General features: G+C 54.9%; 1 protein-coding gene across 1 annotated transcript in view; it reads right to left on the reverse strand.

Moving 5' to 3' along the window:
* The window catches only part of CAMTA1 (calmodulin binding transcription activator 1), an 852027-nt gene that overhangs the window by 106684 nt on the left and 718432 nt on the right, over window positions 1-26911 (reverse strand). The gene's annotated exons all lie outside the window — the stretch shown is intronic.

The raw sequence follows: 26911 nt of genomic DNA on the forward strand, positions 1-26911 counted from the left end.
AGGAGAGCCTCTGGAAACTCCTCCTGCGAAGCCTTAAGAACAGAAAGAACTCTGCGTGTGAAGGGCTCACTTCGTCCCCAGATGGTTCTATGGAAATGGGTCAGCCTCTTCCCATGAGAGTCTATTCAAAACGCCCTCGGTCCCTTTCTGCCCACCACCGGCTCTGATAGTGACACACTGAGGAGACTTGGTGGGGACAGCAACTTCTCTGCAAAGAGCATGTGCCTTCCATGGCTTTCTGTGGCCTTCCAGAAGGCAAGGCCATTTATTTGGGCACATCAGGCCTGACAGGTTTGTTGAAAAGAAGCGAAAAGAAAAGAAAAGAAAGAAAAGAAAAGAAAAGAGAAGAAAAGAAAAGAACAACCCAATCATATCACTTGGTAATGCATCTGGATAAATCCAGAAACTCCTTCTACCCCAATCAGAAAGTATCGCTTAAACTGTAAGGAAATCTATGACAATATATTAAGATGCCCCAGGGAACCAGGGAAAAAGCCACGTGGAAGGTTCCATCCCATGCTTTTCCCCAGACCTGTCTCCTCTGCTCTTTTCCGAGGGACACCCGACCACAAGTCCTGGGACCCCAGGCACGGAGGAGGCTGGGTCTGTGGCTGCCTTTTTGGATATGGTCAGAGAGAGTAATAAATGTGTGACTCAATCAATGCATTCATAAATAAAGACCCAAGACTGCACCATGACCAGGGCAACAGAATAGACTGGCATAATTTAAAAAGATTTTCAATAAGGGTTGAAACATAGAGTTTTTTTCTTGCCAACGCTCAGTTAACCAGGAAATTAAATCAACACGAACAGGAGCCTTCTCGTTAATGGCAGCTTTTCTGGATTGCGGTCATCATGCTCCTTAATAATAATGATAATCCCTGACATCGGCACGGCACTTTATTCTTTTCAGAGCACTTTCCAGCCATTATCTCATTTGGTGCCCGTGCTAGCCGGGGAGGCTGGCCCGCCGGGCTGGGCTGGGCAAGGCTGGGCAGGGCGCCCTCCGTCTACAATGAGCAGACTGGAGCAAAGTTGTGACTTGCCCAAAGCCCTGTGCTTGGCGAGGGACAGAGCCCGGGCTGGAAGCCAGGGCTCTGACTCCAAAATCAGGTCCTGCCGAGACATCTGGTGGCCTCTTTTTTGCCTGGGCTAAGTGCTTTCCCATTTCATATTTCACTTTCTGCTTGCCATACGCCCACGAGGTGGGTGGGTTGGGTAGATGTGTTATGCTTATCACCGGAATGGGGTAGCCAAGGAGAAATGGGGTGATACACTCAAGTCCCTGCCCTGTGTTCTTCCTATCGACACACTGGCTCCCCACGGTCGTGTCTGGACGAGGGGCTGCTGCCTGAGCCTGTGCCTGGCCAGGTGGCAGCTCCCGCCACTGAGCAAAAGGGGAAGGATCAAAAGTCTGCAGGGGTCGGCGGGCCACCCGGGGCCTCCTCTGATCCCAGCCCTGGAACAGGAGCTGGTCCCCGCGGGAGGGAGCCAGGATGTCAGCCACCTGCGAGATGAAAGGGCCGCGGCTTCCCGCCCCACAGCCCCGCCGAGCTCGGCCCGGGTGCCTGGGGGAGGCTGTGGCGGGGGCAAGGCGGCGGGAGGGCAGGCAGGCAGGGGCTTGGGGAACAAAGGGCGGCTCTCTCCCTGCATCCAAAGCCCCAGCTTGGGTGCTAGACTGCCTGGGACTCTCCACTTTCAGGAATCTCTGTCTCTTCTTCAGGCCCCAGCTGCCTTTCTGCAAAACCAGCTTCCATCTGTTCTCTGAGGACAGGCACGAGGATCACCTCCTCCTCCAGGAAGCACCCCCTGATACCTTGCCCTCTGTACCTCTACAGATAGAGGTTTGTGCCTTCATGGTCTGTGTGCCCCTGCCCCCTCCTTCATCTCCCCAACCGCACAGATAATATCCGGCAATGACTGGTGTTCATTTATCATTTGTAGAATTGAATCAGGCTGTCTTGGGACAGTCTTCCCAGACTTGTGTCCCATCGACATCTGGCTCCAGTTTTCTGGGTCTACAAAGGGCAGAGAAGTCTTTCCCAAAATGCATTCCGAGGAGGCTAAGAGGCAAGACTGGTCCTTCCCTGTTCCTGGGTCTGAGGCCTCTTTGAGAATTACAAAAAAGAAAAATTGTTTTCCCCAAAGTTTATTTTTGAGAGAGAGAGAGAGGCAGAGCGCTGGCAGGGGAGGGGCAGGGAGAGAAGGAGATACAGAATATGAAGCGGGCTTCAGACTCCGAGCTGTCAGCACAGAGCCCGACGCGCGGCTCAAACCCATGAACCGTGAGATCATGACCTGAGCCGAAGTCGGACTCTCGGCCGACTGAGCCCCCAGGCGCCCCGACCTCTTTGAGAATTTGATGAAGGCTGTGGACATTCCACTTCCAGCTTCAGACACTGCCCAAGGCACATCAGCCCTGCATCTCAGGGGTTCGCAGATCCAGTGGTCCTTGCACCCCACATCTGTAACTACCGGCTTAGGGATTCTAGATCCACCATGGCTCCCGTTGGACCAAGGAATATGCCCAATGTGTAGGTCCCCTTCCTGGGAGCCTTTGCTCTGGGCCTGTGCTTCTCAGTGGCCCTGATACAGCTGGGGAGAAAGTACCAGCCCCTGAAGGTTCAAGGCGTCTGGGTTTGGGAGTAGGGGACGGGAAGCAGGCAGCATTACCGTCTGTGTCTTCAGCACAGATTCTATCCTAGGGCCTGGGGTTCCTGCTGCTGAATCTGCTGCCCTGAATTCTAAGTGACGACTTCCTGGCGTGGGCTGGTTTTAAGACAGAGAGTGATTGAAGTATTTTTGGAAATTTGGGGCACACATCGCTTCTTGGCAACATTGCGATTTTATTCATTAGTTGTACATTTTATTGGGCGGTTTTGGCAGAAAAATATATTAGCCATAGAGTCCCAATGCATCAGCTTCATGGAGTGCTCATAACAGTGTCACATCCTGGCCGAGAGCGGCTCGCTGGCCACGCAGGGTAGGCTGGAGAAGCGCTCGGCCATGCCCGGCTCGGGGTGGGGGGCCCACCGAGGACACACCCTGGCTCTGGGACCCCCCCCCCTCCCCGCAGGACTCTGGGTTCTGGACCGACGTGGAGCCAGCCTTCCTTCGTCTTACTGGGCTGCATGCATGTTTCCTTGGGGTTTACCACCCAGGTCAGGTCGTGTGGGTCGGGGGTCCTGTCCAGAGGCTCCTCCCTGGGCTACAGAACTCCCATGAGGGTGCTTGAGGCCGGTCCCCCCCAGAGAGAGCATGACCCTGAAGATGACTTCCCTTCCCAAATGTCAGAGGCCTGGGGAAGGCAGCCCTATGGGTGTGGTCTGTGGCTGTGGAGGGGAAAGCTGAGGATAAGAGTCTCAGAGAAGTTCCAGAAGCTTTCGGAAAGCGCAGTGGGCTAGGTGAGCCCATCCCTTCCTGGGGATGCCTCGAGCTCCTCACCTGCACGTGGAAACAGTGCCCCTGCCCTGCCCCCACAGGGGCCTCGGAGAGGTTTGAAGTCCCATTTGGACGGACGGAAGTCCTGCCCTGCTAGCTACCAAGGGCCGCCGGAGCAGACCCCGCACCGAACCAAACTGTGACATCTCCCGGCAGAGTTGACCAGAGTGCCGCTGCAGGCATCTGTCCACTTAAAACGCACGTCTCCTCTGTGGCAGCCCCCTCTGTCCTCATTTTCCTCTTGGTGCCTGGGGACTCCCCCTCCTCCACGGGCCTTGTCCCCTCCCTTCTTAGTGACCTCTTCCTGCTTCACGGCCCCACAAGCGTCGTATTGCGAGGATTCTGGATTTCTCTCCCCAGCCCCGCCTCTCTGCTTGGTTCCGGGCCCACCTGTCCGACTGCCCTGTCGGGGCTTCCAAAACACCCCCGGCTCACGTGGCAGAGCCCCACGTCCACCGACCACACCTGGCCCACTCGGGCCCTGCCCTCCCGCAGTGGTGCAGGTGGAAACCCCGGGGGATCATTCTTTCTCCTTACCTCCTCCCCCCTCCACAGCTGGCGGGTCAGTGAGCTCTGTCACTTCTCCCACCCACCCTGCTCCCCCGGCCACGTGGGCCCTCCCAGGCCTCCTCACTCCCCCTCTGGCCTCCCTCCCCACCCGCTCTCTGACGCCAGCGGCCGTGCTCCTGTAATCCAGGCAGCTCCCTGGCCCAGTGAAGGAAGCCCATGTCCCTGACATGGTTACAGCATGAGTCCCGGCCGCACACTCCCCAGATGGCCTGTTCTCGCCCCAGCTCTTCTCCCTCCGGTCCGTGCCTCACGTCCTGGAAGTCTCAACGCCACCTCCTCGCGGACACCTTACTCTGCGACCCCATCAAACGAGTGCCCCACCCCCACTGTCTCGGCACGCCTCACCACTTCCACTTCTTGCTCAGTGCCCACCCCCATGTCTCATCTCTGAGCAACGATGGCTTGGCCTGATGGGTGAGCTCTGCTGGCCGGGCTCCCTCGTTCGTGGCTGGCATGAACGAGCCCGGAGTGGGGCTGGCAATCAGCAGGTGCTCTGGCACTACCTGCCGTGTGCGGAGGGTGCGGGGCAGCTGAACTGCCCCCGGGGCTCAGAGGGCAGCTGTCTCTTCCTTGGTGACTCAGCATTTGGGACCTACCCAGGAGACCCCCATGCGTGCCTTCCTGAGGGACACACAGATGGAGGGGGAGGAGGGGGAGGAGGAGGAGGAGGAGGAGTTTGGGGATGAGGAGGAGGAGGAGTCCGCCCTCTTGGAAGTGGGATGGCAGCACCTGAGGGGGCCCAGGAGCCCTTGGCCTCTGGACCCAGTGCCACTCCTGTTTTTATCTGAACGTGTTCTGGAAAGGGAAAGCTTTGCCAAAGTCACACAGGTTTCTTTACTGCAGGACTTGTCAGAGTCTTTACGGCACCCTGAGTAGAAGAGCCTCATAGGTGTTGCAGTAAACAGGCTTTCCAAGCTCATTTGAGCATCGGCCTGGGCCCCTCTCGGGATCCTAGTGCTCTCAGGAACGCAGCTGGGGAGCCACTGATAGAGTTCAAACCCAGAGGAAATGACTGTCAGCAGCTACTGAAGACAGTCCCCCAGCCCCCAGTTGCTTGAGTCTCCGGGGCACTGGGGCTTCAGATGGCCAAGAACTGCCCCCTTCCCCCTGGGTGCCATCCCTGGCCTGGCCCTAGGCCCATCTGGTATTTGAACTGCTTTCACCTGACCACCGAGTTACTGACGAATCCCTGCCCCGATTTGGCACCCTGTGTGTGTGGCTCTCCCCACGCCCAGTCACCATGGCCAAAGTTCTTCTCTCAACCCGGGGTGGGGCCTCCTTTTGGAAAGACTGGGGCAGAAGGGGGGCCAGGGTGGGAGATTGTGTGTCCCCTTCAAACGTGGGCTCGATCCCTCCTGACCTGGGTCACTGGGCCACTGGCGTCCTGGGGGGAGAGGCAGGCGGGGGAGATGCTGGACGGGCAGTGGGGAGAAAGCATGACCGCCCGTTTAATCTCCTTAATGCCTGGTGATGGGATTTGAGAGAGGGAGACCGCTTTGGACAAGAAAGCGTCCCCGCTCCCCCTGTGCGGGTGGCCGCTATTCAGCAGGGTGCCAGCAGTGACCCTTGTGACCCAGATTAATCTGCAGCAGCCCCTGCGGCAACTACAGCTTTCTGGACCCTCATTCCCCGGGGCGAGCAGGTGGAGGTGGGCCATGCCGCATTGATGACACCCACAGGCTTCCCTAGTGGAGACTCTGCCAGGGAGAAGCCGACTTCCCCGCCGTGGAGGACTGGACCTCAGGCCAGGGCTGGAGGCAGGAGGGAGAGGCAGAGGAGGGGAGGAAGAGGGAAAGAGAAAAACAGACCAGGAGGCACAGCAGACACGTGGGAGGCCCAAGCTGGTGGCAGCCACGGGTGGGTGGGTGGTGCAGCGACTGGGGCGGGGTGCCAAACTTTCTCCCAGTCCTCAGAGAGCTCCCACACCCACCACGGCTGCGTGGCTTCTGGCTTCTGAGAGGTACAAGGTAGGGTACAGGGATGGGTGTCCAGCATGGGCCAGCACTTGACCTGGCTCAGCCTCTGTGTCTCCCCTTTAGGATGGGGGAGGAGTGTGACCGGACTTGACCTTGTTGGTCAAGAGAGGTGAGGCCCTAAGGAGCTCAGGATGGGCCTGACCCACAGCCAGTGTTCACATGCAAGGACACCGACATGGCCGATTTGAAGGGGGCGGGTGGTGAGGGGGTTCGGTAATCTGCTCCGGGCTCAGGATGGAGGTGGGGTCCCGTCTGCAGGGGGAAGCCGGGCTGCCTCTGCTGCACACGGAGCCCCCCGTTTGTATGACAGGCCCTGGAGTGGGCTGAAGGGGCAGCGATGAGCTTTCCGCCAGAGGCCCACCTCGGGGCCCCACGCTGCCCAGAGCCAGAGCCCCAGGGGCGTCTCCTGTCCTCCTCTCGGCCACCGCTGGACTCTATCCACTGTCGGGTGCCAGGAGGCACGCCCCCCCCCAGCTCCCGCCCGGGCTCCTCCACCTCCATGGGAAGGGGGAGGCCCGGAGCCAGCACCCCCTTCTGTGGAGTAAGCAGGACAGCAGCGCAAGAAGTGGTTAAAAATGCAAAAAGCTGTTGGTTTTGATAAGGAAAAATGCAGCCGCAACATCTGTTTGACTCTTGTTTGCAGCTTCATCAACGCTAAGTGGTCGATAAATCAGAGTGGCATGGCATTCCGTTTCTTCTGTGGCTCAGTCATTAATCTCGTGCCAGTTCTCATGAAAAATGAAGGAGAGAGGCTGTGTGATAGTGAAAATGTGTACATTACCCAGAAAGTCATAATAGCATGTAATAGTGCCACACACCTCCCCACTTGCCGCTGGTGCTCGGGGGGTGGACCCGCGCGCTGCCAGCCCCGGGGCGGGGGCAGAGAGTAAATCAGCACCGTGCGCGCCACAAGCCCATTCTAGGGCTGCGTCTGTCCTGTTAGCACCGTTTAGGCGGGTCCGGAGAGCCCCACGAGTCTGCTCTTAGGAGGCAGAGCCTTCCCTGTACCTGGGTGCTTAGTGAACGAGGGTAGATGCCCATAAAACAGGAGTGCAAAGCCGGCAGAAAGAAGGGCAGGATTTATCAGGGAATGAATAAATGATGACGCCAGGCAGCTCAGGGCTGGGGGTGTCACCACACCGCAAGGCAGAGAAAAATCCTCTCTCGCCCGTGCTCCGGCGGCCCTGGGCAGCCTGGCACCTGTCCTCTGCTCTGGATAAAGCCGAGTCCCCATCAGAAGGGAGGCCAGTCATGGGGCCCTGGGCGGGCTCCCGTCCTACCCTCTCCGTTCCCCGCTGAGGGCTGCCAGCATGCGGGGTGAGGGCCATGCCGTCTGGAAGACGTGCACTAAGTGTGCTCCCCAAGAAAGGGCCAGGGTGGGCGGGCCCTGGCTGCCCGGGTCTCCTGCCGGCTGCTCCCTCCCTTCCGGTTCTCTCCTCCCTGCTGCAGAGAACCCTCGTGTGCAGAACTGCTACACTTTACATCATCTCTGCTCCTCGGGAGGCGGGAACGTGCCCGTACCCCCAAGCACACACCGCCCAGTGGGCACCTCTGTTTGTAAACATGGCTTTCGGAGCGTCAGCTGTGTGTGGGACCCCACCTTCACGCCCCACGGTTGGGTTGATCCTTCAACAACCCACGGGTGCAGCCCTGAGTCCTACGCCTCCTCTCAGCCTGGCCCCTGGGCTCCAAGGGGACTGGCCAGAGGCGGGGTGTGTGTGTGTGTGTGTGTGTGTGTGTGTGTGTGTGGGGAGGGCTGTGCATACAGCCTCAGTGCCCCGGGCGGGAGCTGCCCACTTATTGTCCACGACAGAGCACACACGTGTCCAGGGAGCCTGACTGGGTCATGCAGGGCGCCGGGAGCTGGTGGGAACAGGGGTGAGGCTGGAAGTCCTAGCTCCTGAGCTGGTCTGTGAGCTCCTCAGGGCAGGGCCAAGGCAGCAGAGTCCCTGTCTGCACATCAAGAGCCTCCGCAGCACACGCACTGTATTCAGGCAGAGGTGAGAGGTGGGGCAGGGGGACGGTAAGGAGCTGAGCACTTGGTGACTGGGGGAAGACGCAGGTCCCCAAAGTTGGGGGTGGCTGAAGACACAAAAACAGAGAAAGGTGGGGGCGTAGGAACAGAAAGAGGGGCCTTGGTGCCCAGGAACAGGTGAAACCAACTGTCGGCTGCACTTCCGGAGGGGCCAGGCCCCGCATCAGCGCTGCGTCGGCGGGGGAGGGGGGGGTGGTGGACACAGCCGAGCTCTCTGCTTCCTTGCTAGGGCTCGGCAGGGCGGGGGGACCTGGGGTGATGCCCAGCGAGGAGGGCCCACGTGGGGCCTCCGATCCTGCTCCAAGTGGGGGCAGAGGCCGGCGGCCCTGGGGGAGCCCCGCGCCCCTTCAGCTAGGCTGCCCTCATTAAGCCAGCGCGCGCACCGGGGGGAGTCTGCGGCCGCAGCCCTTCCCTGCTTCGGAGGGAGGCTGGGAGACTTAATTAGTTAATGTGGGTAAAGTGATCTGAAGATGAAAAACCCTGGGTAATTGCTGAGTGCTGCTGCTGCTGCTGTTGTTATTACACAATTACCAGAATTTTCCAGTCGTGGGAATAGACTTAAACAATTTCCACCTGGTGCACAGTTCCTGGAACCGCGCTGGCTGAGGGGCCGGCCTGTGCTGCCCCCTTCAGTCTGCAGGTGACGTAGAGGAAACACACCGTGGGTGGGAACTCGGGCCTGGCACGGTCCTGGCCACATCCTGAACACCTGGGGGACTCGGACAGGGAGACGACTTCCCATTCTCCCCGGGGGCAGATCAAGATGTGTGTGTGTGTGTGTGTGTGTGTGTGTGTGTGTGTGCTTCGAGAGGCGCCAGGGATGCCACCTGCCCTGACTTTCCGGAAGCTTCTGAGAAGGTTCGCCCCACAGGCCCCTTAGAAGGTCCAGCCATCCTGGCTGGCTGCTGCCGTGGAGAACATTCTATTGTGCAGCAAGACCTGGCTGCTGACTGTACCCGTGCGGTGGGGTGTGTGGGCAGGTTTCTGGACGCGTAGAAGCCACGAGATTCACACTAGCTCGGGGCCCGGCCTTGCCTTATTTAAAGTCGTTACAAATGACTTGAGGGAAGGAGCGCTCAACAAAATCTCATCGGCAGATGACACTAAGCTTTTATGGGTGACCGAGTGCCCACAAAGTACCCCAAGTTTGTGATCGGTCCTGAGAGGATCTTGCGAGGTTGTATCAGTGGGTGCAGAGTGACAGATGGAGCCCACTGTGGGTGAAGTGCAAAGCCATGAGCTCGGGAAGAGTAAAACAAATCGGCCGTGGCGGCTGGCGGGCCCGAGTGCCCTCGGCAAACCCAGGGAGACCCCTGGGGCTCGCGGACGCCAATGTCCAAAGTCATTGCTGGGACAAAATGACCAAGCCTGGTGAGCTGGACGCACCGCGGAGCAGGAGCAGGGACAGCAAAGGCTCTTCATGATCTGGAACAGTGGGTGCAGGGGCGAGGGAGGAAGAGCAGTGGCCACAGGAAAACAAAGGTGAGGATTTTTCTGGCCAGAAAGACGAGAGCCAAGAGGAAATGCGGTTTCAATCTTTTAGGTCAGAAAGGGGAGAAGGTAAATGTGTGGATTGTGTGTTTTTTTTCACCAGATCCCCAAATGCTAAGAATAAGGGTTCCCCCTGGAGCTCAGGAAGGTAATTTTAGCACAAACTCCGCACAGCGGGCAGTTAACGGATGAGACTCATTATCCCAAGGGGGACACGGGCTGAAAAGTAGAAATAGATTTTTTTTAAACGGGCGATATTAGCTCCTGGGTGGGTTATGGCCGGAGACCCGAACGTTGGGGGTCATCTCTCTGGGACCCAGACCCAGGGGGCACCCACCAGGTGTGTCCGGGGCTGAGCGTGTCAGTGGAGTGCTCAATGTGCCGGTCAGTTCACACTTGCCAGGGATGCAGGCAGCTGTCACACTGCCGTTGGCAAGGCCCGAGCTTGAATGAGATCGCTGGTTTTTCTCTTGCTCTCACCTTGAACTCCTTTTTGATTTATTGAAAGTCACAGCGAGAATCCCTCTAGCCGGCCCTGAGGTAAGATGCCTGGGACCTTTTGCTGGGACACAGAACTCTAGGGCAGGGGTCCTGCTCGGGGTTTGTGGCCCTGGTTCCATGGGGCCCGCAGGGGAAGCAGGGGGGCTGGTGGCATGGATGCCTGGTGCTCAGGTCTCGAGGGCTGCCGTCCCCACCCCTCACACTTCTCCCCTCCCAGAAGCCGTATCCACGGGCCACACAGCTTCCTGCTCACTGGAGCCACACGATCCCCTTCTCACCAGCCTCTGGCTGAGACTTGGCCATGAGCTCCTGGAAGACTTGGAAGCCAAACCCGCTGCCCTCCCCTCTCTGTCCCTTCCTCTCCAAGGACACGTGCCTCAGTCTTGCTCCCAGCGCTGGTGTGTCCGCTCGGAACCATGCCCCATTAGGCAGTGAGTCAACCCCATCAGATGACAATGGCACCAAACAATCATCCAGGCATGTGACGTGCTCTGGAGCCTTTCCTGTCCATCTGCTCTCCACAATGGCTCTGGAGGACGCTGGGCATGTGACACCATCCCCACTGGCCACATGAGCCCCTTCTGAGGTGCCACATGATCTGATCAGAGCTACACGGCTAATGGGAGGCAGAGCCGAATAGAACTCTACTGCCTTGGTGTTCTTGCGATAAAAGTATCCAAATGTTCTTTAGGGAACAAACCACCTCGCTCTCAGTCCAGGGATGGAACATGTGACGGGGGCTGGCCAGCTGGAGCCCTGCACTCTCTGGGTCATGAGGACTGTCCAGGAGTCCCAACAAGAGGCGATCAAGCTGATCCCTGGACTTGGCTGGAGCCTCTAGGGGGCAGGGCTGTTCTTTCCTGCTGGACCCGAGCCTGGGATAATGAAGCCTCGCGCTCCTGGAAGCCATCGCTTGCTGCCAGCGCGTGGAGGCCAAGAAGAAAGCTGATGTGGAGGCAGAGCTGAGGGAAGGAGGCACCAAACCTCCATGTTATTGATTGGGCTCCTTGATCAAGTCATGCCTGAAGCCAGCACACCTCAAGACTTTTCAGTAACTCAAACCCCCAAATTTTCTTTCATCCTGAAGCCAGTTCAAACTGAATTTTCCATTGCATCAACCAAGAACCTTAACTCCTAGACAGATACGCCTTCCTTTTGCTAAGCCACGCCTCTCTGCATTATACAGTTCAGACTGTCCTCTGGTTACTATAGCAACAGCCATCACTATGATTGCCAAGAGCTACCATTTATTCAGCACTATGTATGTTCAGGCGCCGGGTGCTAAGTGCTTCAAAACTTAGCCTTAACTCACTTGATCCTCCCCACAACCCCCCGAGGCAAGGACTAGTTGTCACCATCTCTACACACAAGGAACATGAACTGAAAATAATTAGGTTTCCCGCCAAAGCGCCGCCTTGAACCCAGGTCCATCTGATGCTGAAGGCGATGGTGAGGCAGGGCGACCCAGAGGTGTGCTCTGATCGTGCCTGCCTGGGTTTAAGTCTGGGCTCAGCTACTTCCTAGCTGTGGACCTTGGGCAAGCCCATCTCTGTGCCTCAGTTTTCTCACCCATAAAAGGGGGGAAGGCGGTAATGCACCCGCCCCATGAGGTTGCTGCACAGAGTGAAAGAGATAAGGCATTTGAATAACAGCTGGCTGGTCCAAACTGCCAGGTATGGTCATGATGACCTCTTAAGCCAGCATGACTTGGTCTCTCGGTATGGCTACAGACAAACTTTCCCCAAGATCTCACAGAACTTGCAGGGGGAGCAGGACCAAATGGACTCTGACGTTTCTTATTTGGGAGGTGTAATCCTCTAAGATAGGAGCCCATCGAGGCAAAGTTAGGAAATTCTTCTCAGACCCTGAGGAGGCATCAGTAAGCTCCAGGGGGCACTCAAGCCTCTGGAGGGGTTTTGATGAGCTAAACCCGGGTCATTCTTGTCCAGTCATGACTATCTTCCAAGTGCTGGAAGAAAATAAATCTACATTTCTCAAAAAACATCCTGTGATTTAAGTGCCCGTGAATTCAAAGAGATACCCACCCCACCCACATCCTGTCACACGGTCGGAATCTATGGGATTCTCCTTGGCCACGGGGGTCATCTCTAGACCTCAGCCGGATAAAACCCATGCCAGATGACCTCAGGTCTTTCAAACTCTTCTCTGATAATTATTGCTCAACTCTTCATCTGGATGCTTTATACACTTTCGTTTGTGCACGAAAGATCCTTAAGGGCCTCCTGGACTCTTCTGTGTATTTCTCTTGGAACAGAGATGCTTGAGGTGGGAAGAAACTTAGGGGTTGTCCAGGCCAACTTATCCATCGCCTTCCACTTCCAGGTGGGAACACTGAACCAAGAGAGGCTGTGACTTCTAATGTCACCCAGCGGACAGGGAGAGAGCGAGGTCAGGGAGCCAAACCCAACTTCCCACCCCCTGCTGGCTTCCTAGTCTTGCCCCCTCCTGGGGTTCAGAACCACCCCAAAGCAGTGATTACATTTCCCTTGCTTTGCAGGGAGAAGCTGCCGAAGGGCAGAGCTGGGTGACGTTCACCCGGTGTGGCATTCACCGTGAGGCCGGCTTCCAGGCCAATGCTCTACGTTGCAACCTTGACTGTGAATAGGCTCCCAAGATCCCCAGTGGGCCGGACGGGGGGCGCTGTGCTTCGCTCTCAGAGATCATGTTTTCCGTTCAGCCTCTTCCTGGTGGGGCAGGTGTTCTGAGCAGGGAAGTCTGGGTGGCTGGAGCCTGGGCCACCCTCCCTCTGCTCTGGGGGAGCATCTGGGGAGCCCCGCGACTCAATCCTGTGAAAGACATAAACCCCGAGGCTCTCCCCTGACTGACAAACGGGCCGACGGTGGAGGCGGCGGAGGATGAATTGTGCCCGGCCCACGAAGCATCTATAGGATTTTTATGCTCTGGCAACTGTAACGGTGAGATTCTAGCAATTGTTTTAGAGGGAATCATGATTAAATTGGGCTGTATGTTTTTTTAATGTGTTCCCCAGTTCCTCTTTAATACCTTGGTAGGACAAGATAAAGCGTAATCACTGAAGTAATTGTGGCACTCAACAGTTTATGTCTTGAAAGAGTGACTGGGGGTTAACAAAGCCACTGCAGGGCGAGGTTTGGATTAGAAATTACAGTTTTTCTTTTTGTTATTTTCTTTTTAAATCCCTCTTTATCTTCCTCCTTTCTCCAGTGGCTCCTGGAGCCAGCTGATAACCTGTAAGCCTCCTCGGGTAATAAGGGAACCGGCCGTACTAATGACACAGGCAAATCCGGGGGCCGCCTCCTCTGCAGAGCTGCTGCGGCAGGCCCACCCCTTCCCCAGAGCCCGTGCCCTTGCAGGCAGTGCCGACTTGTCCCCAAAACCGGCGCTTGACATCCTGAATACCAACACCGGTCAAGGCCTGGTCTCTGCCGCTTCGTACTGAACCACGGCCTGGAGCTGAGCGCCGGGCGCGTGCAAATGGCAGAGGAGGGTGAGCTCACCGACCCTGATGCCTCCTGGAAAGGTGCCCCTCTCCTGGCAGATGCCAAAGGCCCCAGTGGGGGTGCGTGGGGGTGCTGTGGCCGCCAGGAACGGATGACCCCACTCCTCTTCGGGTGGTGTGACAGAGAGACGGGGCCTCCTCCAGGGCCCCCCCCCGCCCCGGGGCGGAATCTCCAAGCTTCATGCTTGGACAGCAAGACCCACACCTGCCAGTGGGGGCAGAACTGAGCCACAGGCCTGGGAAATTCCAGAGGGCTCGTGTGGCCGCGGCTCTCGTGGCACTCAAATCTAAGGCATGGCTAGTGCCACAGAGCGGAAGGAGGGTCGAAACGTGGCATCCGTGAGGCTTTCTCTCTGTCCTCGAGGCCACTGCCCCAGTCTGGTCCCCACCGTCTCACACATGCAACCTGGCATCGGCCTTCTGACGGGTCCCATCTGACTCTCAGGCCCATACTCCCAGGTCCCAGCACCCAATGCGCCACCTGCTGCCGACCTTCCACAAGTCCTCACTTCCCATGAATGCAACCTGCTCCTGATACCAAAGTCTTCCACGATGGGCCAGATCCCTGCCGACGACACCTCCACGTACCCTCCTCACATCCCTGGGCAGCCTCCTGAACTCCCTTGCACCACTTGGCTGGTCCTGTCTTCTTTCACTGATCTTTGGGCTCAGGTCTACATTCCTCCTTTAGACCCCAGGCTTCCCGACAGCAGAGTCTACATCAGAAGGAAATTCATTCCCCGGTAGGCGGCCAACAAGTACTGGTCGAATCAACGGCTGGTTGACCACATCTGCTTTTGGGGTGGTGGTGAAGTGGGACACCCAGCCTGGACTGGTCGCTGGGGGCTGGGCTATGCCTTCGGAGGAAAGCGAGCTTGTCGGCCAGTTGGTGGCTCATGTAACCTCCATCTGCCCGGCACCCTCTCCTTTCCTCTCTCCTGCCATCGCCAAGGTAGAATGAATGAAGTTGCATGGGCCTTTCTGGGTGCTTCTGCATCTGAGCTGATTGGACTTTCCGTGCGCGTGAGCTTGTGCGCACGCACATGCACACACACACACACACACACACCCCTCAGCTGTGAGGCTCGAAGCTCTCTCTCTCCTTGTTTGTTTTCAGGTCCCACCACGGCTGCCTTCAAACTGAGAAGACAGACGCTGGGCCGAGGGCCTTGGCACCAGCCCAGGGTAACTGGGACGCCCATGTTTGCAAAGAAAGCATTTGTGAAGTGTGAAGAAATCAGAACAGCGCCGTTCAAAAACTGTGTTTAAATTTCGCTCAAAATGTTCTATTTTGTGTAAGGGGCAGAGTCCCTTCAGAAAGACACTTGCTGGCATTTGCGAACCACTGTTGCCATGGAGCTGTTAAGAGAAGTTAGCTACCCAGGGTCGGCAATTAATTCTAGTGGCTGCTGGTAAAATGAGCAGGTAGCTCCTTTTGGACAAAGCCGATGGGAACGGGGACGCTGAAAGGTAAAAGTTGAAAAAATACCTCTTCTGATTGAGGGTTTTAGACACACGGGAGCAAGGTGACTTTCTTAGCTCTATCCTTATGCTTCCCTCGCTGTCTAGGAGAAAGGCTGGATGTGCTCAAGGCTTTCTTTTCTCTTAGTTGACCTGAGAGAGGGGTGTGGGGGGGTCCCAGCTCACCTGCTGGCTGTTCCTCGGTAAAATGCCCAGCCTCTTGGAGGAACAGTTTCCCCTCTACAACGTGGGGATAACTGTAGTACTCACTTCACAGGGTGCTCATTCATTCACTCACTCACTCATTCATTCACCAGCTATCTACCCATAGCCATGACGTGCCAGGGACTGGTCTGGGTTCAGAGTCCACAGTGAGCAAGACGAAGTTGTTCTCAAAGAGCACAGAAAAGACAAATGGGGCATATTTGCAGCAAGTAAAAGGTGATTTTGGAAGGGCTAGGTGTTATGAGCATAGAGAGATAGGTGACAGGTGACCGAGGGTGGGGTGAGAGGGAGTTTAGCCAGGGAAGCCGGGGAAAATCCCTGAGGAGGGGACCTTCGGGTGAGTCTGAAGTAAGAATCCAGGCCGGGGAAGATCTGGGGGAAGGAAGGGTTCAGGCACAGGCAGATGTGAAGGAAGCGCTTAGGGCAGCCTTGGGCCCCCCAGGGAACTTTCCGGAAAAAAGCTATGAGCTGAAGGAATGGAGGTTCCGCCTGAGAGAATACCGGGGCTGATGAGGGCCAACTTCCATGGCAGGGGTTCTGCATCCATCTGTTGGTCCAGCATCAGCCCAGTGCCTGGCCCAGAGCCGGGCTGGGTCAGTATCTGATAAACACGCAAAACGGCCCAGGAATGCGTCCGTGTTAAACGAACCTCCGCCTTGAACCCAAGACTCAATCTCTCCGTGGAAGGAAACCCGCCCTTCCTTTGTAAGACGAGATCACTGGGGAAGGCTCTACTGGCAGCCAAGATACAGCACAAGATGAAATACACAGTTTTACCCATCCGTGAGAAAGTTAGCAAAGTTTAACTTGTTTAAGGTTTGTTCTGAAAAAACAATCTGTTTTGTTGGCCATTTGTTGAACGAAGGCATGAAAGATGGGTTATAATTACGTCAGCTGTGTTCAGTAGCGGGTACTAACTTTGGAACTAAAAGGAGACAGAAAAAGTGCACCAATCTGTCATCGTGCCTGCAGCCAGATGATGGAAGAACTTGGACGTGGAATCGCACCTTGGCTCAGGCCCCACCTGGGCCGCTTCAAAGGCTGCGTGATCTTGGCCAAGGTACTTAACCCCTCTTGGCCTCTTATCCCCTCACCTCTAAAACGAGGGTCATCACGCCCACCTGACAGGGCTACTGTGGGGGTCAAGTGAGAAAACAGCAACGGGCCCCCAATGCAGTTCCCGGCAAGTAGGCACGCAGCCATTGGTTAGTGAACTCACAAACAAATCCAAATCTCTGTGCCCTCTGCCCTTCATGCCTCCAGGGTCATGAACGGAAACAGGTCAGTTCTTGCCTTTGGAGGCAAGTAACTCCCGATTTGACTGTTGTTTCTCCAAAACCAAAAGTTTGACTTCAATGTCAAGGTCACCCCTAAGAAGTTGCCTCGCTTTGTTTGCAGCAGTCTCTCAAGAGGCGTAGGGGAGCCAAGATGTGGTGGACCTGAGCCTGTGCCTGGAATTTTGCAACAAGCCAAGGCCAGGTGAAAAATCAATGTGACCTTCCCGGAAGCGACGGTCCCACAGGCCAGGCTGTGTTGCAGGGCTCCCCTGCCCTGCTCAGGATTGCACAGACTTTTCCATCCCTGACCCAGTAAACTTCCAGAAGGGCCAGCATAGCACTCAGCAACCCCCCATCCCACTCTCCTTGCTACTTAAATACGCCCCAGATGATGGAGAGCGTTGAGCTGCCACTGCCGGGCGGAGGCACCTGACAGGAAATTAATTTCTTAGCTTCTTATTAACTTTGCGCGGAGTATCTCTATTGAGCAACGCCGCCAGGACAGGCTTGACCAGGGCTCCCAGCAATTTTAATATTGGAGATTGGCAGCAAAGCATGACGCACAGCCTCTCTTGCCACCTTCTCATGCTGGTCCCCGGCTTAGCAAATGTCTCAGGAGGGAACAGAAAATCTCGGCATCTGAGACCATGGCCCCCAGTGACAATTCTGCTGGTGCTGGCAGGTGGCAGTGACAAGACATTCCTGCTGTGTTCTGATGCCATGAAATGGAGGGGTCCTGGGGCTCTCCTGCACCTGTCATGGTGGGCTCTGCCCTCAGACCTGCGGCCCCTCTCCTTGTGGCCACCTCCCTCTGGCTGCCCCCATGAGAGGCCCGCTTTCCTCCAGCCGGTCCTTGCCCTGCTCCCTCCATTCTCCAGCCTCCAGTCAGGGCTCTGTTGCCTCCCCTGGGCTTCTGCCTCTCTCCACTCCTGGCCCTGTTCCTTCCATCGCGAGATGAAACTTTGACAGGCCCCATTTCTGACTCTGTGACCTTCTTTGGTTCTTTCCCTCTCCCCCTCACTCCAACTGCTCCAGCCCCGTTCATCTTGCCCCTGTCCTTGGAGCCGCCTCCTCTGACCTTCTCACCTGCTCATCTCTCCTTCCCACCTTCTCTCGTCAGGGGACCCTTTGGCTTAGTCAGAACAGTCAGGTTCAATTTCTCCAGCAAAACCTTTGAATCTCTCTGACCAGCTCTCGAATGTCTTTGTACCCTAGTGAAGAACCGGCTGATCTCGGCACCAGCCAAGGTTTGCCTCGAGGACCTTGGCTTCTAAATCCTCTCCTCTCTACTCAGTCCCAGACATTCCCTCCCACCTGTCTCTCCTTTTCCTCCCTCCTTCCAGCCCATGTTTGTGGAGTACCTACTATGTGAGTGCTGGCATGGAGACAGGGACAGATATACAGGAGTCTGCTCCCTAAATGCTTACAGTCTCCTGGGAGCACACATGTGGAACATGGCAGAGTGAAATATTTATTCTTCCACAAAGACAGAGGAAGGTTCTGTGGGAGAAGGGAAGAAGAGGCAATGCCTGGTCCTGTGTTTTCCAGCTTCCAGTCACATCTAGTTGGGAAGCCATCCTCCTCTCTCCCCTCCCCCCTGGGAGCAAAGCACCATGGGAATATCCTGGATTCAAGCCAAGCTTAAACAAAGCTTCTCAACCTCACAACTGCAAACATTTGGGGTTGGGTATTTCTTTGTTATGGAGGCTGCCCTGTGCATTGTGGAATATTTAGAAGCATCCGTGGTCTCTAATATTAAATGCCAGTAGCATCTTAGAATGATGACAACCAAAAATGTCTCTAGACATTGTCAAATGTCCCCTGGGAAGCCAAATATGGCTCAGTTGAGAACCACTGGGCTACACAATGACCCCAGGTTCCACTTACTCTCCAGGTACCATGCTGTTCAACTTTTGAGATTTCAAAAGGGATGAGGAGAGTAAGACTGTTCTTGGAGGGAGCTTAAAGGTGCCGAGGCTAGCTCTGGTCGATTCTGGGGTTCATTTTATCATTACTTCGGTTTCTTACATATACATTCCTTTGGGTTCACCGTTTACTGAGAATGTTACATAGCTTTATGGTGGATGTTGTTGGATTTTCTACTAGCATTTGATCCCCATCATAATCCCTCCCCCCACCCCCATGCAGCCAGGAGCTTGGGTGGGGATGGGTGGGTAAGGCGGGCCCCGACTGGCCAAGTGTTCTCCCATCCCCTTCTATGAGGATTACTCAAGAATGAATCTATGATCCAGTTCTGGCTAATGAGGCAAGAGAAGTGTGAGCTTCCACAAGAGGGTTTCCCATTGGTAAGACCTTCATCTTCCTCCTAACATGGTTTGTGTGGGTGTGACCTTGGACTTGCTGCTGCCATCTTACTCTCAGCAAGAACATGAAGCCACTGTTGAAGATGGCTGAGCAAAGAGTTGGAAAGAACCTAGGTCCTTGGTGACATGGCCAAGCCTCTGAACTCTCTAGCCTCAGCCTGCGCTCCCTTCAACTTTCCTCATAGTTCCCTGGGACAGGAATATCTGGCCATGGAATCATTTGTTAAAGATGGAAAAGGTTTTTGTGGGGGAGAGAAGCTAGATTGTGACTTTCCTCCTAAAAAACCAGATCTCTTGGTCCACCTCTTCATGCTCTCTCCTGTTGGCCAAGCTGTGAGGTCTGCTGTGTTGAGGGGAGGCTGCATAGCTTCAGTGTCTCCCTCCACCCCAGCCTCCCTAAAATCTGCAGCCAAGATATGCATCAGTTTGAGATGCAAATTTCCTAACTACATTTGAATAAGTCCCTTATTTCCCTTCCTGATGTCTAATCCAAGATCAGGTGAAGAGAGGGGGGGAGAGAGAGAGAGAGGAAAAAAAAGCCCTTTCTGGAAGAAACGGATGGCTCTAAATTGAAACCCAAATAACATAACAGCTTTCAAACTGGCATTTGCAATTGGGCTGAGCGAACCTAATTCAATATCAAAGGAACAGGGAAGTATTTTAATTATCTCGTTCTCATAATGGAAGAAGAAACTGGTTCTGTGGGAGGTAAACACCCTGAGCCACAAGGTTTCCCTGTAAATTACAACGCTCAACTTGAGTTGACAAGGAGAGGAGACGCTCCTTCCTGTTTGATGGCGTTCCCTGACGTGTGGCCTTTTACTATAGTCATAAAAGGGCAGTAAATTAGGAAGGCGCTGTAAAATGTCATCAAAACCGACTGGGATCAACCACAAGAAGCCAAATTTCTAGCCAAAAGCCTTGAAAATGAGGGAGACATAAACAGCATTAAGCCAGTTCCAGGGGTGGAGGCTCCCTGGCCAGGGGAGAAAGCAGGATATTGCTTCTAAAGGTGCAGAGCAGCAATTCTGGAGCCACACACAAAGCAAGATGGCAGGAGGCTGCAGAATGGGGAGGGCTGCCCCCCTCCTAGAAAGTGTTCCTCTCCTGTGGGGATGTGCTCAGGCTTGGTACTGACTTAAGAGGCAACTTGGGCAGAGACGCACTCTTTCCATTTACCACTCAGTGAACACTTTCTTGAGTTCCTATGTGCCAGGCACTGGAGGTATGGCGATGGGAGAGCAAGTCCCCGTCCACGGCATCCCAGTGGGACAGACAGGCGATGTGTTAACCATACAGTCTGATGGAATCAAGGTCAGCCGAGATGACAATAAGGAATGATAGTGGTGATGGCCACAATGGAGTAATACCTGGGCTGCTAGGGGAGCACCACATCTCAGAAGCAGACTTAAGTCCATCTGAGCAATTTGGGAGCACCTACTCTGTGCTTGCAGCAGGGCTGAGTTCCTGCCCAGTCAATGGTAAATGAAAGCTAGTGTTTATCTGTGCTAGATGGTCCCTGGCTGCAGGCTTTATGTGACTTCCTGCATTGAATCTTCCCAAGAATCTTATCAGGCACTATTATTAGGATTAATTCCACTTTAGAGCTGAGGAAATGGGCTCCGAGCAGTGAGAGAACCTGTTTCTGGTCACAGTTTCCTGTTAGAGTTTCCTGCACTAGAACGCTGAGCAATCTCATTTCATTCTGACTAGCCTGGCTCCAACACTGGCTGTATGAACGGTTGAGATTCTTGGTTCTTTATTTGTTGGATTGTTTCACCATTGAAAAAATTGACATATGAGAACAAATTTCTTTGAGGAAATAAATCCTCGTCCTGGGGAAATAGTACCTTAGACATTAATTGTGTGTGTGTGTGTGTGTGTGTGTGTGTGTGTATGTGTGCGTGTGTATGCTGACCAACATCTTCAAGGTGAATTCTCCAAGTGGGACATTCACCATTCCTGCCTGTGTCTTTCTGGGTATCTGGGTGTCTGATTAGCAGAGCAAGAGGCCACTCCAAGATCTGAGTACCAATCAGCTTGGAGCCCATATTTGCTCTGCTGATATGCTGGCCTGACAACCTGAGGGTAGAGGACTCAGGTCCTGCTGGGAATTTCCCCAAGGTCCCAAAGTCTTCCAATCCTCCCCTTGGTCCTAGGCAGGATTGACATGAGTCACTTCAGGCAGACGAATGTTCACAGTTTCAAAAGTCTGTACGGGGAGGAGGGGGTGGTTGATAAGCCCCTGAAGTTTTCCTCATGTCTCGCCTGATTGCTGCTATGTTTTTGTGCTCTGGTACCTTCTCCCCCACTGGAGGTGGGGAGAGGCCCAGCAGGCATGTTCTCCTGATATTTAAAGACAGAACCGAGTGACTCCCAGCCAAGGGTGGACCTTCCATGACCCAGGTATCTCAGTCACCTGGATGCAGGCCAAAGAGCCCCAGTAGTCTGTTGGCTGGAGACGAAGCTCAAGGCCACAACAGCAGCCCATAGCTGAGACCAGAGGAGGCCCTGGCCTCATGCCCAGCTCCTTCTCTTGACTCCTAGCAGCCACACTTCCCCTGTGGGAAGGGCTATTTATAAAACAGAAGGAGCAGTTTTGGCCATACTTCACCCCAAGAGCTCAACCCTCCATGTCTGAGAGAGAAAATTCCACTGCAGGGGACACCTGTGGGATGGCAAGACTTATTCAGGCGACAGATTTATAATAAACAGCCTTATTTTATAGAGCCCCAAATATTTGCACAAAAATGAGCCCTTCATATAACTTGTGCCATTTATCTCCCCGCTGTCACCTGGTATATCTCTCTATTTTATTACTTTATTTTCCAGTTCCTCTCGCTTCTGTGCTCACCTCTCTCTTCTCATTTCCACTGCAGCTGTCACTCTGGTGGGCCCAGTCTCCCCTCCCTTTCATGCTTTTCCTTCTGCCTTCTAGTGCCCCACCCCCACTAGCTAAGGGGCTTGGTCTCCCCAGGGTCCTCCTCCTTTCTTCTAGGATTCTAGGGAGCAACAGGAATGTGCCAGTGGGGAAGGACCCCTCAACCAAACACCCTCCAGTCACTTCCCAGGGCCTGGCTCTCTTTTTCAGCACCCCGGACAGCACCCGGCATTGTCCCCTTGACAGGCTTGGGCTGGGCTGACTTCTATGGAGCCGCCTTAGCTGCCTCCGTGCCTCATCTCTTAGCATTTCAACACTACAAAGTAAACCCCAAGTGGTTTCTGACCTTCTGCAACCCCAAGACACAGGCTCCATTACAGACTGGCAAGTGCATGAAGAAAGAAGCCATTTTAATTTCAAAGTTCTGCTGACATTCGAGGGCTCTCCAGGTTTATATAAACAGAACACCCCGCTTGAAATATCACTTTGAATTCTGTTTGTGCAGTCGCGCCTCTAATGTGCTCCTGTTTTGGTTTCCCTCGGCGATGGGAGTCTTTGTGTTTTAATATTCAGAGGCACAAGGAAGCAGGAAAATTATAGCTGGGGACTCCCGGGCTTGGTTCTTCATCATCCAAGTTAAATTTGGCTGAATTGAGGGAAAACATCCTTTTAAAAGGGTGGTAAATGGGAATAATAATCTCTTACATTTACAAAACACTGGGTATTTTCAAAGCCCGCTCACATTCATTATCTTGTTAGATTTTCACAGCAATCCTGCACAGAATGTTCCACAAATAGCTATTGTAGGTGCTGGATATGAATGGCGAGGCTGAGGAAGCCTGCTTGACCCATGGAGAAACTGAGGCTGAGGGTGTGTAAGTGACTGGCCCAAGGTCACTCCAAGGTGGCAGAGCTGTGCAAGGTGGGCCAAGGCCGGGAGGTAGCCACTCCAGCCACGTTTTCTAGCAGGCTGCGTCCTGACTTGTGCCCCTTCCATGTCTGCCAGCAACCACCAGAGGGTTTCTGTACATGGAGGTGCCACTTGAACTCCTCACTGGGGCTTCTGCCTGTTTAGGGGAATTGCAACCCAAAGCAAAGGGAGAAAATCCTTAAAATTAGCAAGTCTTCATCTATGGAACATTTACTTTGTGCCAAGAAGTGTGCTAGATCCCTGATGTGCACTGTTTCGTCTGACCTTCTTAACAACTCTGAGAATGGTTTTAGTTCCCTTTTATAGCTAAGAAAACTGATGTTCACAAGATTATAGCTAGTCAGTGTTAAGGCAATATCCACACTTGGGCAGCCTGCTCCAAAGCCTGAGCTCCCCCATCGCCACGCCACGCACTTCCTGTTTCTCTTTGAGGGCAGTTTTTAGCATCAGTCGTGGTGGGGGGACTTGGGTGGCTTAGGCAGCCTGCTTTGCCCTTCCTGTGACCGGCCAGGCTCTTTCCCTCCCTTGGGCAGCTCCTGGAGTGGGACCAGGTCCTGAGGCTGCCCCCCTGCCTGGCATGATGCCCTTCAGGATGGGAAGTCACCGTGCTGTACCCCACACATGGCCCAGTCATTGACGCAACATGCTGTTGCATGAATGGATGCATAAATGAATGGATGAGGAAGAGTCCTGACTCTGCAGGTGTGCAGAGGGGGGCAATGCAGCAGAAGGACAGCAGCGGCCCTGAAATGTAACACCTGCCCTGGCTCACCCCCCTTGCAGCATCCCTTCTGCAGTGCTGACAGCCCCTGATGGCCAAGGTGAAGCTCAGGCAGCTGGGCCCAGAGCTTCCAGGGTTCAAGGTGAGTGAGGGCAGTGGAAAACTCGGGGGGAAGGTGGCACGGGGGTCCGTCAGATAAGCCTGATTTTACGTGCACAGTCTAGCTGGGGCCGGGCAAACTGACGGCGGGTTGTTCCAGGCTCTGTCTCTGGGGGTGGTGTCATTTATAGGTTCTTGAAATTTGTTACTGTTGATAACAGTGACGAGCCATAAATATCTCCAAGTGAGGAATGTTAATAACACAGGAGGCATTTTTTAAATGGTGGCTTTGGGGAGCCTTCAGCGTGTCAGTGCCAATGGGGCTGCTGTTGTCGCTGTCATATATCTGGGAAGTTATTCTGGGAAGGTCGCCCGGTGACTCGATTGTCATTATGTACAAAATATTTCAATTTTCCAGAATGGAGTCGGTTCTGGCGTCAATGAATCTTCATCTTCTCTCCGTTTTATGTCTCCCTGTTTGTCTCTGGGGTCTGGTTTTGTGTGAGCAGAAGATGGACGTAAATAGGGGGCTCAGGCTGGAACGGGACATTCCACGTCAGAGCTACAAAGGCAGAGAGGGATGTGGGATGAGCCCTCATGGAGGGAAGGGGGATAGATGGGCCACTCAGGACCAGAGAGGCACCCCTTCACACACCTTTGACCCCAATTCATCTGCTCAGACTGTTCCCTGGATGCAGTTTGCAGCTTTGGGCCCCAGGCTTTTGCTCACACAGCCATTTCTCCTGCTAAAGTCCCCTCTCTGCCTGTCCACCCCTCAGAGCCCAGCCTGCCACCGCCACCCATCACTCTGCTCTGACCCAGAGCCAGTGAGGTGGGTGTGATTCATCTGGCACTTAATCACGTGCTTTCCCCTGCCACCGCTCTCCCATCCCCACTTGGCAACGGGGCTTAAATCTTGTTCTATTTAGCTTGTCCCCAATTTGTCACCACCTCCTCGTGGGCAAGGACCATATCATATTTGCTTCTGCAGTTCCCCAAAAGGCTGGCCGCTGCTGTTCCTTTTCCCCCATGCATCCTCTCCCGTCCTTCCAGCAGGGCAAACCACTGCCTGTTCCCCACGCCTCAGCAACGGCTGACCGCCTCCCAGGAACCACCCTGGCCAGGCTGGGGCCCCTCCCATGTGCTCTGGGACCAGCCTGGGCCGAACATCGTTGCACCCACTTCTCAGGACCCTCCTCCCTCCTTGTCCGCTCGTCCTGGCACAGCATGGGGCGCACAGTGGGTCCTGAAGAAATGAGCAGATGCATGGTAGCACTTGGCGGGGGATCTGCTGGGACTTGGGGCTTGGCTCTGCCTCACACTTCTAAGGTGAAAATGACTATGTGGCCAGACCCCCATTTCGTGTCCAGCCCCGGGTTGCCCATGGATCGGACATAACTGCCCAATGCGCATGCTCCCTCTTAATAAATGCCTTATTAACTTGCAAAGGGCAGGCACGTCCTCCACGGGCCCCTGCAGGGCAGCTCCAGCCCTTTGAGCACTGGCCGTGCTTCGAGTCTGGCCTCCGCACAGTCCACGGTCTCCCAAAATGTCAGAATGGCTCTGCCTGGCAGGCATCCCTCCATACGCCCCCGGCGAGCTCTGAGCAGGTGGGGCTATCACGGTCACAGGCCCAGGCAGGGCCCAGGCAAGGCACAGGGTCGCGAGGACCAGTGGCCATACCAGGGCAGGCCACAGGGGCGAGGCAGGGGCGGGGGGAAGCCTGAGGCAACAGCAGTCCTCGCCCTGCCCCTGAACACCAGTGCAGCTGGGAAAGGGCATCTGGCAAGTGGGGACGGGAGGAGCCTTCAGCCACATGCAGCTCTTGTCAGACTCTCATTAGTGAATTGGGCTCTGCTGCGGCCAGGCCACTCCGGGGCCTTCTGTCTTGTTCCAATGTGGGGCACAGCTGGCCTCATGCTCTATTATAGCACCGTCCCCGGGCTGAAGGCCCTGGGCTGGGGAACCTTCCTCTTCTCCTGGAGACTCGGGTCAGCAGTGAGACTATGCACCTTTCTGGCAGTCTGCTCGTAGGCATTGACGCTGCAGGCTTTCCCAGCCGGGACTGAATCTTGCTTCTGAGGAGGGGCAGAGATCAGCTCTGGTTCATGCAGGGTCTAGGTGTGGCTCCAGTACCTTCCTTCCTCCAGGTCAGAGTGATGCATGGGCTCTTTGCGGGAGGGGTCACTCTCCATCGCTTCGAATGACAGAAAACAGACCACTTGGAGTGTCGGAGATATAACTCTCTGGTCTGCTGCCTTCGTTCTACAGGAGAAACTAGGGCTGGGTGGAAGGTCATGGCTAATTGTACCAAATCGATCTTGTTCACCGCTGGGTCCCCAGTACTCAATATACATCTATAAATTCCCTTCATTTGACCAATATTTATTAACCATAAATTTGGTGTGTGGCACTGTGTGTACATGAGTAGGACGTGGAGGGAGTGGTGATCGAGGCGGACCCTGCTCTTCCCACAGAGAGCTGACTGTGGGGAAGGGAAGATGGGCCGAGTGGGGAAGGAACAGAACCCAGATACGTCCTCTCCTCCCTTGGAGTCACTGTGCTGAACTAGCTATGTGGGTATTCAAGAAGTGCTCATGCCTGTCTGTTGCTGCTGTTTGTGTATGTGTGCGTGCGTGCATGTGCATGTGCCTCCGTGTGTGTGCATGTGCGTGCATCTGTGAGCGTGTGCCTCTGTGTGCGCATGTGTGTATGTGTGCATGTGCACATATGTGTGCATGTACATGTGCATGTGCCTCTGTGTGCATATGCACATGTGTGTGCCTGTGTGCACATGCACACATATGTGCATGCCCACGTGTGTATGTGTGCATGTGCCTCTGTGTATGTCCATGTGCATGCATGTATATGTGCGTGTGCATGTGTGTACGTGTGCATGTGCCTCTGTGTGTGCATATGCACGTGTGTGTATTTGCCTGTGTGCATGTGCACATGTGTATGTGTACAGTGCACATGTGTGTGATGTGCCTCTGTGTGTGTGCATGTGCCTCTGTGTGTGCATGTGCATGTGTGTATGTGCCTGTGTATGTATGCATGTGCACACGTGTGTGCATATGCTTCTGTGTATGTGCATGCCCACATGTGTATGTGTGCATGTGCCCCTGTGTGTGCACGTGCATGTGCACGTGTATGTGTGCATGTGAGCATGTCTGTGTGTGCGTATACAATCCCTTGCTGGACTGTGCACTCTGGGAAGGTGGGGCTGGGTCAGTGTCCCTGAGGTTCCCCATCCCAGTGTTTTGTTAAGAAATGCCCCCCAAGAAAAAAAAATTAAAAAAAAAAAAAAGAAAGGGGCGCCTGGGTGGCTCAGTCAGTTAAGCGTCCGACTTCGGCTCAGGTCACGATCTCGCGGTCCGTGAGTTCGAGCCCCGCATCGGGCTCTGGGCTGATGGCTCAGAGCCTGGAGCCTGCTTCCGATTCTGTGTCTCCCTCTCTTTCTGCCCCTCCCCTGTTCATGC

Source organism: Lynx rufus, unplaced genomic scaffold (genome assembly GCF_022079265.1).
Source record: "Lynx rufus isolate CCGP_SWC_20201006 ecotype Redwood Valley unplaced genomic scaffold, mLynRuf1.p SCAF_2, whole genome shotgun sequence".
In the NCBI taxonomy this organism is placed as follows: domain Eukaryota; kingdom Metazoa; phylum Chordata; class Mammalia; order Carnivora; family Felidae; genus Lynx; species Lynx rufus.